This window comes from Apodemus sylvaticus, chromosome 5 (assembly GCF_947179515.1).
Source record: "Apodemus sylvaticus chromosome 5, mApoSyl1.1, whole genome shotgun sequence".
Taxonomy (NCBI): domain Eukaryota; kingdom Metazoa; phylum Chordata; class Mammalia; order Rodentia; family Muridae; genus Apodemus; species Apodemus sylvaticus.
The window spans coordinates 39,969,839-39,981,634 of NC_067476.1; the positions used below are offsets into that span (position 1 = coordinate 39,969,839).

The following is an 11,796-nucleotide window of genomic DNA, read 5'->3' on the forward strand; positions in this document are numbered from 1 at the left end:
CCATCGTTTCAAAGTAATGTGAGCAACAGAAACACACGTGAACCCAAGTTCAAACCCACACAGACTTGCTCAGCATGTCCTCCCTTAGCAGTACCATGCCGAAATCTTCTGGAAGAACAGAGTACCTGCTGGAACTACTATACCAACTCTCTGACATTGAGCTAAACCTTCATTTGTCTTTAAATAATTCTTAATAAACAACTCAATTCACCATAATTTGGTTTGTATGACTATCTGGTCTGACACAAATACCTATTAAGTAAATATATTTCTTCAGAAGCTAGTCACAGGGCCAGAAAGATGTCTCAGCAACTCAGAGGGCCTATGTTTAGTTCTAGCACCAATATTGGGTGGCTCAGAAAAGCCTGTACCTCCAGATCCAGCAAATCTGACTCCTCTTGTCTCTGGGGGGGTGGGGGACCTGCACAAAATCCTACTCCCAACCTTCCCCATATACACATAATTAGAAATAAAACAAATGAATCTTCTTTGAAAATGAGATCCACACTGTTTAATTCAGCAGAATGATTTGCTTTTTAAGGAACTTTATGGCTACAATACAAAGACTAGGGTGTTGTATTGCCTTAAGATAAACTCTAACTTTAGTGACAGTAATGCCGGACTTCCCTAAAAGCAAAGCCTCCATAAACTTATGATTTCAGGAACTAATCCCAGAATCACCCAGAGGTGTGTCATACAAGCAGAAAACTTGCTCATATTATACAGAAAGTCATTTTCGGTTATTTTATTTGAGACAAGGTTTCTCTGTGTAGACCTGGCTATCCTGGAACTCACTCTGTAGATCATGTTGGCCTCAAACTCAGAGATCCAGAGGGCTGGCATTAAAAGCATGCACCACCAATTTATAAGGAGTCTTTTTTTTTTCTTGTCTATAGGAAGTCTTAATAGGACCTCAGCAAATTATGCCTTCCAATGATCAATTTAACATCTTATGTATATACGTTTTAAGTAAATTATACTCTTTGAAGAGTTCTTAAATTTTATTCTAAAAAGATCTAAAACGTTGAAAAACAATCAATAAATATTGGGATTTAAAAAGATCTCAAAAATAATAAAATACACTGCATTCAGACACCACCATCAGTAGTTTTCTTTTCTTCCGGTTTTCTTACAATGCATCTCTGTCTACTGGGACCAGTAACCTTTATTCTTACCCTTTGCTCCTTCTTATTTCTCCTCCTACCAACTTAACTATGCAAGTAATTAGAAAAAGTACAAAGCTCAGGAAAAGGATGCAGGTGGAATACTAAGTCCTGCATGAGCTGAAGCCACAGGTGGAAGTGGCACAGGCCTGGGATGCCAGCCTCTGGAGGCCAAGAGAGGCCCTGGGGGCTGTGGGCAAGACCCCGCCTCTCCAACACACAGAAATGAATGCTGTTTCTACAATAAAAGCATGATTTTAGCTTGAGAAAATCATTCAATGGCTACTAGGAGAATAATCTAGAATAATTTATGAATTTTTAAACTCTTATAAATTTTGGCCTTGTTAAAAAATTACAAGCGGAATGGTCTACTCTCCAATAATTATTTCTTTTCTGATCATTTCCCACAGTAAAAGTTTAAAGAAACATTAAGCCAAATGAGCCAATATTTATTAAATAAACTATAATATTTTAAGACTTTATTACTCAAAATATTTAATTTTCTGTAATTAAAAAACCTCCTAAAATACTTACTAGACAATTTGATTAATCCCCCAGGAAATTAAGTATATTAAAAAAATCACTGAACCCTGATTACACAATGTCTTACAGGGGTCAATTCCACTCTATGACTTTGTCTGCACTACGCCATGTTTCTTTCTTTCTTTCTTTTTTTTAGTAGCTTTCTAAGAAACACTAGTTCAATCACTCTGAAACTACAATTTCAAACCCCTTTCTTGTATGAAATCTTTACACCTATGAGTGAGTCATCAAGGTCTAATATGCTACCTTCCACCTACTCCAGGAGATAAGGTAGAAACCTTGAACTTCTGTGCAATGCTGGTATCCCACATCTTGTATAGTAACACAAAAGTAGCAACAAAGACATTAACAATTGCAGTTCAAGCTGGGAGGGACTGCTCTGTTTCAATTCAATGACACCACTAATGGCTTCTTAGCAGCTCCATGAAATCAACCAGCTGTCAAGTTGATGCATCAGAAGGAGCAGCTATGCACTCCCATAAGAAAAAGCAACACATCAGGATGTTTGGCAAAACATCTGCTCCTTTACACTGCAACTCTATAATAAACATGCAAACAAAGAAATGAGACGAAGGGCAACACGTTCAGAACCCCTAGCTTTCCCTTACGGCTTATGTGCATTTTAAATGAGTGTCTTATATTCACTAAAAGCAAATTTCTGCTAAGTCCAATACTTTTTAACATATTCTATTCTTTTGAAAAAGCTAAATATACTGATTCTTCCAGAAAGACCAGAATCACACAAAATATTTACATTTATAAATAAATAGTAAACTACATTCATCAAGTCAAATCATAGTGTTATGTACAAACCTTAAATAAGAAAATTAAACTATATTCTTTTGCTTCACACTATTTAGTAAGTGAGGGCGACAGTATTGTAATCCATGCATTTGCCACAACTGAGCAGCTAAGACCCCATTGGCACTAGTATAAAGAGTGAATGCACAGGCTTAACTTAACCAACAACATTTCAGACAGCATTATCTAGATTTTAAAATATGTACCTAGCCCTATTTCTCTGAAAACCATTATTATGAACATACCAAGTTCTGAGAAATAACTTCCTATTTGAAAAGCGCACAACCTGATTTCCTAAAAAATAAAATTCTTTTGTCACCACCGCTTAAATACATTTTACATTCAGCATTTGCTCCAAATATTTGTAAAATCTTACTTTTCTACTGAGACACACAAATGTCGTAGTGTCATCTAAATTATTGATTGTGAAGCAGTGTTTACAATAGGTGTGAGACAGCAAGGGACTTAACTACCATTTTCTTAAACTGCTTATCCTCTGTTGCTTCCATTTATAATCTGCCAAATCTTCTAGTCCTTTGTTGCATGTATAATTTAGAGCCATCTGTTCTATGTGCTTTTAACTATTTAAACATTTTTCACCTACCTACAGTTCACTAAACAGCAGACACTCAATTCAGTTAAGATTTCTATGTAGCATTTTATACACAGCAAATTTGAGTAAATAGCAGAAAACAGCACAGAATACTCCATAGACACTTCAAACATACCATTTACAATGGAAGTTTTCCTATATTAGACAATCTTCTTAATGTAGTTAGAATTTTTCTATTAGCTTCTTTTTGTAACTTCATTGTCGTCAATGTTTTTCCCCAACCCAGAAGACAAAGGGAATGCAAATTAAATACAGACAGTTTCAGGTCTCTGTTAGAAGAGATGTAAATATGCTGACTGAAAATGACTACTGGAGACAGAATTACGCTTTCCCATTCAATTTACTGTGTCTATTTATATACTCCTCAGTGAGTGTATCATTAAGTAGGGTCATGTGACCAGCTCAACTTTTTTTTTGTAAGGTGAAAAACTATTTTAGACAAATTTAAATTGTAGTTTTTAATCATTATTTTTATGATGGTTAATAAAGTTTACATCAAAAGACTGTAAATTATCTATTAAAGTTAATTCTGCCTTTTATATGCTAAACTACATTTTGCCAACCCTTTGACTTTAATATTCACTACTAAGATGTGAAAGTATCAGGAATCTGAATATTCCGATATTCTGTATCGTTCTTTTAAAATGTAAATAACACGAAAGAGAACAGAATTATAAAAGGGGAGGTAGATACCCCAAGTGATGTATATACAAATATTAACTAAGCTCAATTTGTTAGATGTGTGGAACCTCGTAAGAAAATAACTATATTGTTACAAATACACTTGACATAAAGAAAACCCTCGTGCACAAAACTAGGTGAATACTAAGTGGCACGGTAAAAGTTTCGATCATTTTTTAAAAAAATAATCTTCCACTTGTAACCAAGCATGGAGGGTTTTTCGATCTGTTCTGAATGCAAAATACAAAAATAAAGTACACAACTTATCACTAGCCTCTAAGTTACACGATTCCGAAAAACAAGAAAATTTTGAGGAAAACAAAAATCACTTTGGGGAAATTTTCTTGATAAAAGTTTACATGACGTCACATGGCCCCCTGAACCGTTCCTAACTTTGAGCCTTATCCAGGCACACTTTTTGCATTTCTATGGCTTCTTTCCCTTCCTTAAAAATTAAATGAGACAGACAGACTTGGGAATAAAAATTGCCCAAGATGGCGAAACGCTTGTTGTTTAGAGGGCAGGGGGAAAAATGGAGGATATTGTAATATACACAAAGGGATAAATTTCAACAACTCGGCCACGGACTGCAGCTGCTTCTCTCTTTACAAGGAAACAACACACAAAAGATAAACGCGGAGGAGAGGGGAAGAGGAGCCAGCCCCCACCCCGCGGGCCAGCTCCGAGTCTCGGCACACTTCCTAGCCTTTCCCGATCCCAATTCTGGGGTTCGCGGAACTACTTTAGGGGAGGGGAGCGGGGCGTCGCGGGGGAGGGCGCGGAGACCGAGGGCCGGGAACCCAGCCCGCCAGGCCGCCGCCGCCCCGGGACTCCCGGAGCCCGCCCGAAGCCGAGCCCCCGGTACCCGCCGCCCGGGGCCGCGGCCCCACCCCCACCCGGCTCCCGAGCCCCGGCGGCCTGGCGCGGGTCGGCGGGAGCGAGGCTACGGGCCGGGGGCGGAGGCGGAGACGGCCAGGGCCCGGCGCCTCGGGAACTGCCCCGCGGGGCGCCGCAGCGGGCCCGGCGGGAGGACGCCGCGAGGCCGGCGGCGAGGGCGGCAGGCACAATGGAGGGACGAGGCCCGGCCGCCCGCGCCCGCACTCCCAGCAAAGTTTCCGTTCCGCGGAGCCCGCACCCCCCACCCTGCCTGCTACCAGGGCCCCGCGCCCTCCGCCCGGGACTCTAGTCGGGACCCTAGAGCCACCGCTGCGTCGCAGCCGCACAACAAAGAGACACACCGGGCGGCGCGGGTAAACAGCGGCGGGCGCCTCCGGAGGGCTCCAGCCCGCAGCCGCCGCTCTCCGCCCGGAGCCCACCTCTCCCGCAGCCCAGCTTTCAAACTCACCTTCACTTTCGAACTGAGTTGCGGGGGAAGGGATTTTCGCCCTTCCCGGGTGCGGGTTAAGCTTTTCGGAATCCCCACCGTCTCCTTATTTCTCTTATAATTTCTGCAAGAAAGTCTAGGGAGTTGGAGTGGAGGTGAGAGCCGTGATCGCGAAAGCCCTGCTCCCTCCGTCCCCGTCTTCCGCCGCTCTCTCTCTGATTAGTTCCTATCCAGCAGCAGATTGAAGCAGGAGATGATTCTTCTCAAGGTTTGTTCAGCAGCTTCACTTCTAGGCGAAGGCTTCATGAACCAAGTGACGTCAACCAACAAGGCTTCTCTCTCTCCTCTCTCTCTAACAATGAAAGTTGCTGTTAACAAGGGAAAAAAGAGCGAGAGAATTGTTTATACCATTTCAGTTCCAATAATAAATGACCTATCAGCTCTAAAAGGAGCCAAAGGAGGGGGCTGCTTCTTCATTCCAAGAATACTGTATCTTTGAGTTTGCACCACTCCTCGTCCCAAGAAAAAGTTAAGAAACTTAAATGTTTTGTTTTGCTTTTTGGGGGCGCGGGGGGGGGGCAGAACTGAATACTTAATTATTTTAAAGCGTAAACGGACTGTTAGGGAACACAGCTTAGCCATCTCCACCAACTTTTATGTTTGTAAACTAGGAATTGTTTTGGAGTCTACTCACTAAATTAATATGCCAAGGATGTGTGCATGCTAGGGCTCAAAAAAGCAGGACGCAAGGCGATCTCAAGGTAAACTATTATGCTTTTCCATGAACGAATTAAACTGGTTGTGATGTTCATGCTGTGAGTCAAAATAATATTCAGATGAAAGACGTTTATACACTAAGTCCTTTTACAGTTATTTGTATAATCTGTACGCCGTAATCTCATTTTTTTCTAGTTTCGGTTAGAAAAAAAAAAGCTAGTTTAACTGTTTAACTGTAAGAACCAAACACTATAAAAGACCAGTAGCCCATTACCAACTAAACTCCCTGTGTTCTATCAGAGCCCCAGAGTGTCAGCTGGCTTTCTCAATTTTTAACCTTCCACTCCCCAATTCCCTTCAACCAATCAAGTTAAACTAAAGGTAAAGAACACCCCGTTCCCTCCCATAGTGTACCCGCAGCCTCCTAAAAACGACTTAAAAAAGAAAAATTCTTAACCCATGAAGAAAGAAAGGTAATTAAAAAAAAAATTAAGGTGTTCTTTTTTCCCCTTAAGAACACAATAAACTCTTAAAGTTTGTGTAATTATAAATTAGATAATTTAGTTTTCAGAATGAAGACCAAGTGAAAATTTAGTTATCGGAGAATAATTTGACCATATATTATTTTATGCATACATATGTGGCTAGATGTATCTTAAAAGATGCTATTGTTTTATGTTTCCTCCTCAACCACTGGCTGTGATTTTAATTGTGCTGGAGGATCTTCATTAGTATTAACACATGGGGAGATTTCACAAAGCTGCTTCATTAGGAAGGAAAAAAAAAAGCTGGCCGACTAGGTCTTTCTGCATGCACTGAGAACGTCAGCCTTACCTCGGTCATTTGTAACATAATAAGTGCAAGTACAATGATTGCGAGGCGGGAGCGTGGGGGAAGGGCAGCGCCGCTGCTGTCTAATAGGGGCATCTGAAAAGACGGCTGCTCATTACATAGTAATGTATGCTAAAAATTAGTGAAGATGATGTCTCGGGAGACTGATGCTAAATAAATTAATGTGCTGATATGTTTTTAATTATTATTTTTGTAGTAGTTTATTTCAATCTTAGGATTCACATTGAGCAGCAAAGCTGTGCTAGCACTTATTGATTTTTTTTTCCCTGCCACATTCCCGGAATACAGATTTTAATCATTTCACTACACCACACTCAGTAATTTCATTAAAAACTGGAATCTTCCATCCCCAGAAAAGCATTTTATTTCAATGACATACAATTTCTCCTTTAGTAGCAAACTGTCTTTATAGTAAAACTGGCCTAAGGTTCAAATGCATGATTTAATCCTGAGTTTGCCATGCTCTGCATGACTTACAAACTATAATTTCAGTAACTACCTAATAACTGTAGTAAAGACAATAATTCTCTTACAATATATTATTAACTCATATTTAATTAACTCAGAGGCCAAGCTCTACACATGTATGACCAGGTCACCAGTTCCACCGTCTCAGAATTGACTAATAATATCCCGATAAACATAGATTAACATATAAATATGACTGGTAGCATGTACACTATAATCCTAAATCACATCGAAAAGGTCTTGTTTTATTCTATAATGGTGGTCATTATTCAAGTGGAATTTAGCAATATTTCTGTATGTAAAGTTAAATGTTGATATTTCAATATTTGTTCCTGACACTTTGCTTAGTTATCGACCGTTTAGGAGAATAAGGAAAGGGGGCTGTTTTCAAGCTGTCTTGATTTTCAGAGTGCTCTTAAGATGCAGGTCTCCTTACAGGAAGATGACTGGTACACCATAACTCTACAACCCAGAGTGTTATGTGTTGTTCTGCTTAAACGTGCCATGCAAACATCCTCCAAATATGTAGTTTTACAATCTTTTATTTCTTTTTTTTTTGGGGGGGGGGTTCTGAGACAGGGTTTCTCTGTGTGGCCCTAGCTGTCCTGGAACTCACTCTGTGGTCTACGCTGGCCTCGAACTCAAAAATCCACCTGCCTCTGCCTCCCAAGTGCTGGGATTAAAGGTATGTTCCACTACCCGCCCGGCTTACAATCTTTTAATCTACAGATGATAAATTGGTTTCCAAACATTGGGTTTCATAAGGCTATGTCATTTACATTGTGTGGCTTTTAGAGTGTCGGGGGAGAGGTTTTGGGGGGAAGTATAGTAACTAAATTATGGAAACATCATAAAGAAAAATATATGTATACACATAATAATCAACTAGTTACTATAAAAGAGTATCATTCCAGAGTTCAAAATGTTTTAAAAGTGTGTACATGAAATTTCCACTGAAGCCACCACCACCAAAAAGTTGCCTTTTTCCTGGTTGTGACAAACAGCAAAGTGAGCTGCAAACTGAGCCTTGGCCTCTTTAAAAGGTTTGAACAGAAGTGGTTATAGTGAAGAGTTTTATATTAATATCTTTTCAGAACATTTGAAAACTTATAATTAAGAGTTTCTTATATAATCAGGAAATTCTTTGGTGGGTGCCACAAAACATAAAGTTTAATGTAAATCAATATTTGACACCCAGAATTCTAAACCAATTTCTATATTTTCCTATCACTAATAAAAACTTCCTTTTTATATTAAAATACAGCTTTGGGTCCTTTCATGTTATTTGGTCATTGAAAGCAGTTCATTATCCAATATTACACACACACACACACACACTTTGTTTGAGACTCAGTCTCTCTGCATAGCCCTGGCTGTCCTAGAACCTTGTAGACAAGCTAGCCTGGGCCTCACAGAGATCCAGCAGCCTCTGCCTTCCGAGTGCTAGGATTGCATGCGTGTGCCCCCACGCTGGACAAGTCAGCCCATCTTTTTAAACTGATATTTTAGAGTAATGATACACTAGGAACCTCAGGCTGTATCACTCCAGCACTGACACGTCTGGACAAAGCTGTGCTCTGCTTCCTGTGGAGATCATGTCATCCCTTCTCCATGTTTTCTCTTTGATCTTTCCACTGATTAACTCAAGAGTTGAGAAAAAAATCAGATAAAATAATTACTATTAGTAATAAAATTATTCGGTTCCCACAGCACTTTGTCTTCTACCTGAGATCACTTAATTCAGCATTTAACCATGTGCACAGTTGTGAGAGGATTTAATGATGGCACAATCTCTTCTAATCTTAATTCTGAACTTCTGTGTACCGTCTACTGCCCTACAGACTAATTATACACCACTATGAACTATGAAGTGTTGTACTTTGTTTTCATAAAGCAACATCTGGTTTAAGGACCAAGGTAGAGAGATCCAATTTATTACACACACACACACACACACACACACACACACACACACACACACACACGAACAGGTTCTCAATCTGTGGGTCTCCACCCCATCAGGGGTCAAGCATCATATTTTCATCATGATTCACAACAGTAACAACATTACTGTTATGAAGTAGCAATGGTTGGGGGCACCACACCATAAGGGTAGGGTAGGGTAGGGTTAGGGTTAGGGTTCCTTTGTGTTTAAGGATGGCAGTGTTAGGAAGGAAGAGCTCTATAGTGCATTGAGCTAGCCAGGTCATTACAGTGCACTGAGCTAGCCAGGTCATATCTTGTTTCTGTCCCAGTTGCTAACGAAGCACTGATTGTTTTCACTCACTGAGCAGACATCTGAGTGCTTGCTGTATGCAATGATTGAGTGCTTGCTGTATGCTATACACTGTGTGATGAGCTGTGGTAGTGCAAGACTTTTTTTTTTTTTTGAAACAGTGTTTCTCTGTGTAACCCTGGCTGTCCTGAACTCACTCTGTAGACCAGGCTGGCCTCCAACTCAGAAATCTGCCTGCCTCTGCCTCCCAGAGTGCTGGGATTAATCCCAATACTTGAAAGGCAGAGGCAGGTGTATCTCTGAGTTGAAGGCCAGAATAGGCTACAGAGTGAATTCCAGGGTAGCCAGTGCTACACAGAGAAACCTTATTTTGAAAAATAATAATAGAGAAAGAAACGCAATTAAATAGGAGCATTCAGTGTGCAGACTGAAGAAATGACGGAGAAGGAGAGACCGTCAAGTGTGAGGAGGCTGCAGTCTGACACTGAAAGACTAAGGTTTTATGGTAAGGTGGGGGATTTATCCTGAGAGCCAGCAAATGTTAGTAAAGGATTAACATGGTTGACCTTGGTTTAAAGGAATAATAACCGCACAGGCGGTGCAAATGATAGGCTGGAGTACGAAGAGATGGTTTAGTTTAGAAAAGCAGTGCAGGCCTGTCATCCAAGGCCCTGGAGACTGAGGGAGAGTCCCACAAGTCTAAGGCTGGCACGGCTCTCACAGCAAGGCTCTATATATCAAAATAATAACTAACAACAAATACAGTGAAATAAACAATTCACAAAAGACTCTGTAAAAGGTAGTGGCATTGGTGATTTAAACTCCGATAAACTGGGGCAAATTTTCGGTGTAACTAAGGATAACAGAATTAAGGTGAAGAATGAGTGGGGGGAAGGATAGAGGGATTTCTAGCTTAAGGAATTGGGTCAATGCTGGAGTCACTAACTACAGTCCAGGTTGTGTAGGAAAATGGCAGTCATAAGGTGGTTGGCAATCAGAGTGGTGTTTGATAGGCTTTTATTTTTAATGGTAGCCACCAAAGTCAAACTTCTTCAAAATGTATATACCCAACTTTAGAACGAAGATTCCCTAGTGGGCTGGACTCTTCGTCCTCTCATGTTTCTTCTTCCCTCTCACCTGGCCTCCCCACACCTGACTTCCTCTCCTAAGTGTCTGTGGTAACTGACTACCATCAGCAGAAACTGATTTCAACATCCACGAGGAAAAGAAAGCTTGAAAAAAGCAGAGTGGAGGGCACTCAGACTGGACATTTATAAGTTAGCTGTCGCTAAGTGACAAGGATGCAAAGCCAACTCAAGTGACAGCATGTATGTAACACAGACGAAAGGTGTGTCGCACGGTGGACACAGACAAACTTTAACTAGTGTTTAAGTCACTGAATTTCCATACTGAAAAAGATAAACTTCCATCTTTCCAAGAATCATTTTCAAAGAGATCAGATGTTTCCAAATAAATTGTTCCTCTTGTAGGGTAGAACTGTAAGGGAATCCCTTGGAGGCAGGGAGAGCCTTGCTAGCTATGTTGAAATCATATACAATAAAGTGAAAGACTGCTGAATTTCATCACACCAAATAAACTTTAAGGAAAGGGGGGACCCCGCAAGAGCAAAGCAGAAACATAATGATGAGCTGTGAAATGCACTGCTCCACACACACATAACTAATAACCTGACATAAAGTGAGTGTTTTTACACAGGAAAACTGGGCAGCAAAATGCAAGAGGTAGAAACAGATTTTACATGAAAAATATAAATGTTTCTTAAGTAAAAGCACAACCTTTGCATAATAAGAAATGCAAATTAAATCACTCAGATACTATTTCTCATCCATTAGTTTGCCAATAAATAAATAAATAAATTCTAAGTTTTACAGTACAGCCTCTTAGAAAAGTTCTTGTGAGGAATGGAGTGGTCCCTACTCCATTTTTATTTATTTATTTATTTTTGGTTTTTTAAATTTGTTTTTTTTTTCGAGACAGGGTTTCTCTGTGTAGCTCTGGCTGTCCTGGAACTCACTCTGTAGACTAGGCTGACCTCGAACTCAGAAATCCGCCTGCCTCTGCCTCCCAGGGTGCTGGGATTACAAGCGTGTGCCACCACCGCCCGGCGCCCTACCCCATTTTTACATTTTAATTTACTTGAGTACAAAATAGAGAAGAAAATCCCAACATGGGAGAATTTTACAGCTTCTAACAAAGTTACACACCTCTGTATCTTCTTTTTTTGTTTGTTTTGGTCTTTGTTTTTCGAGACAGGGTTTCTCTGTGTAGCCCTGGGTGTCCTGGAACTCACTCTGTAGACCAGGCTAGCCTCAAACTCAGAAATCCGCCTGCCTCTGCCTCTGCCTCCGGAGTGCTGGGACTAAAGGCATGTGCCACT

General features: G+C 40.5%; 1 protein-coding gene across 16 annotated transcripts in view; it reads right to left on the reverse strand.

Annotated features, from left to right (window-relative positions):
- The window catches only part of Baz2b (bromodomain adjacent to zinc finger domain 2B), a 211,325-nt gene extending 206,081 nt beyond the window's left edge, over window positions 1-5,244 (reverse strand). For 14 of the 16 annotated variants that reach the window (XM_052182534.1, XM_052182538.1, XM_052182533.1 and 11 more), the window contains exon 1: window positions 5,147-5,244. The gene's annotated coding sequence lies outside the window, so the exon portion shown is untranslated. The remainder of the gene's footprint in view (window positions 1-5,146) is intronic. The other 2 variants (XM_052182522.1, XM_052182521.1) reach the window with 2 other exon arrangements.
- Between the last annotated feature and the right edge of the window lie 6,552 nt (window positions 5,245-11,796).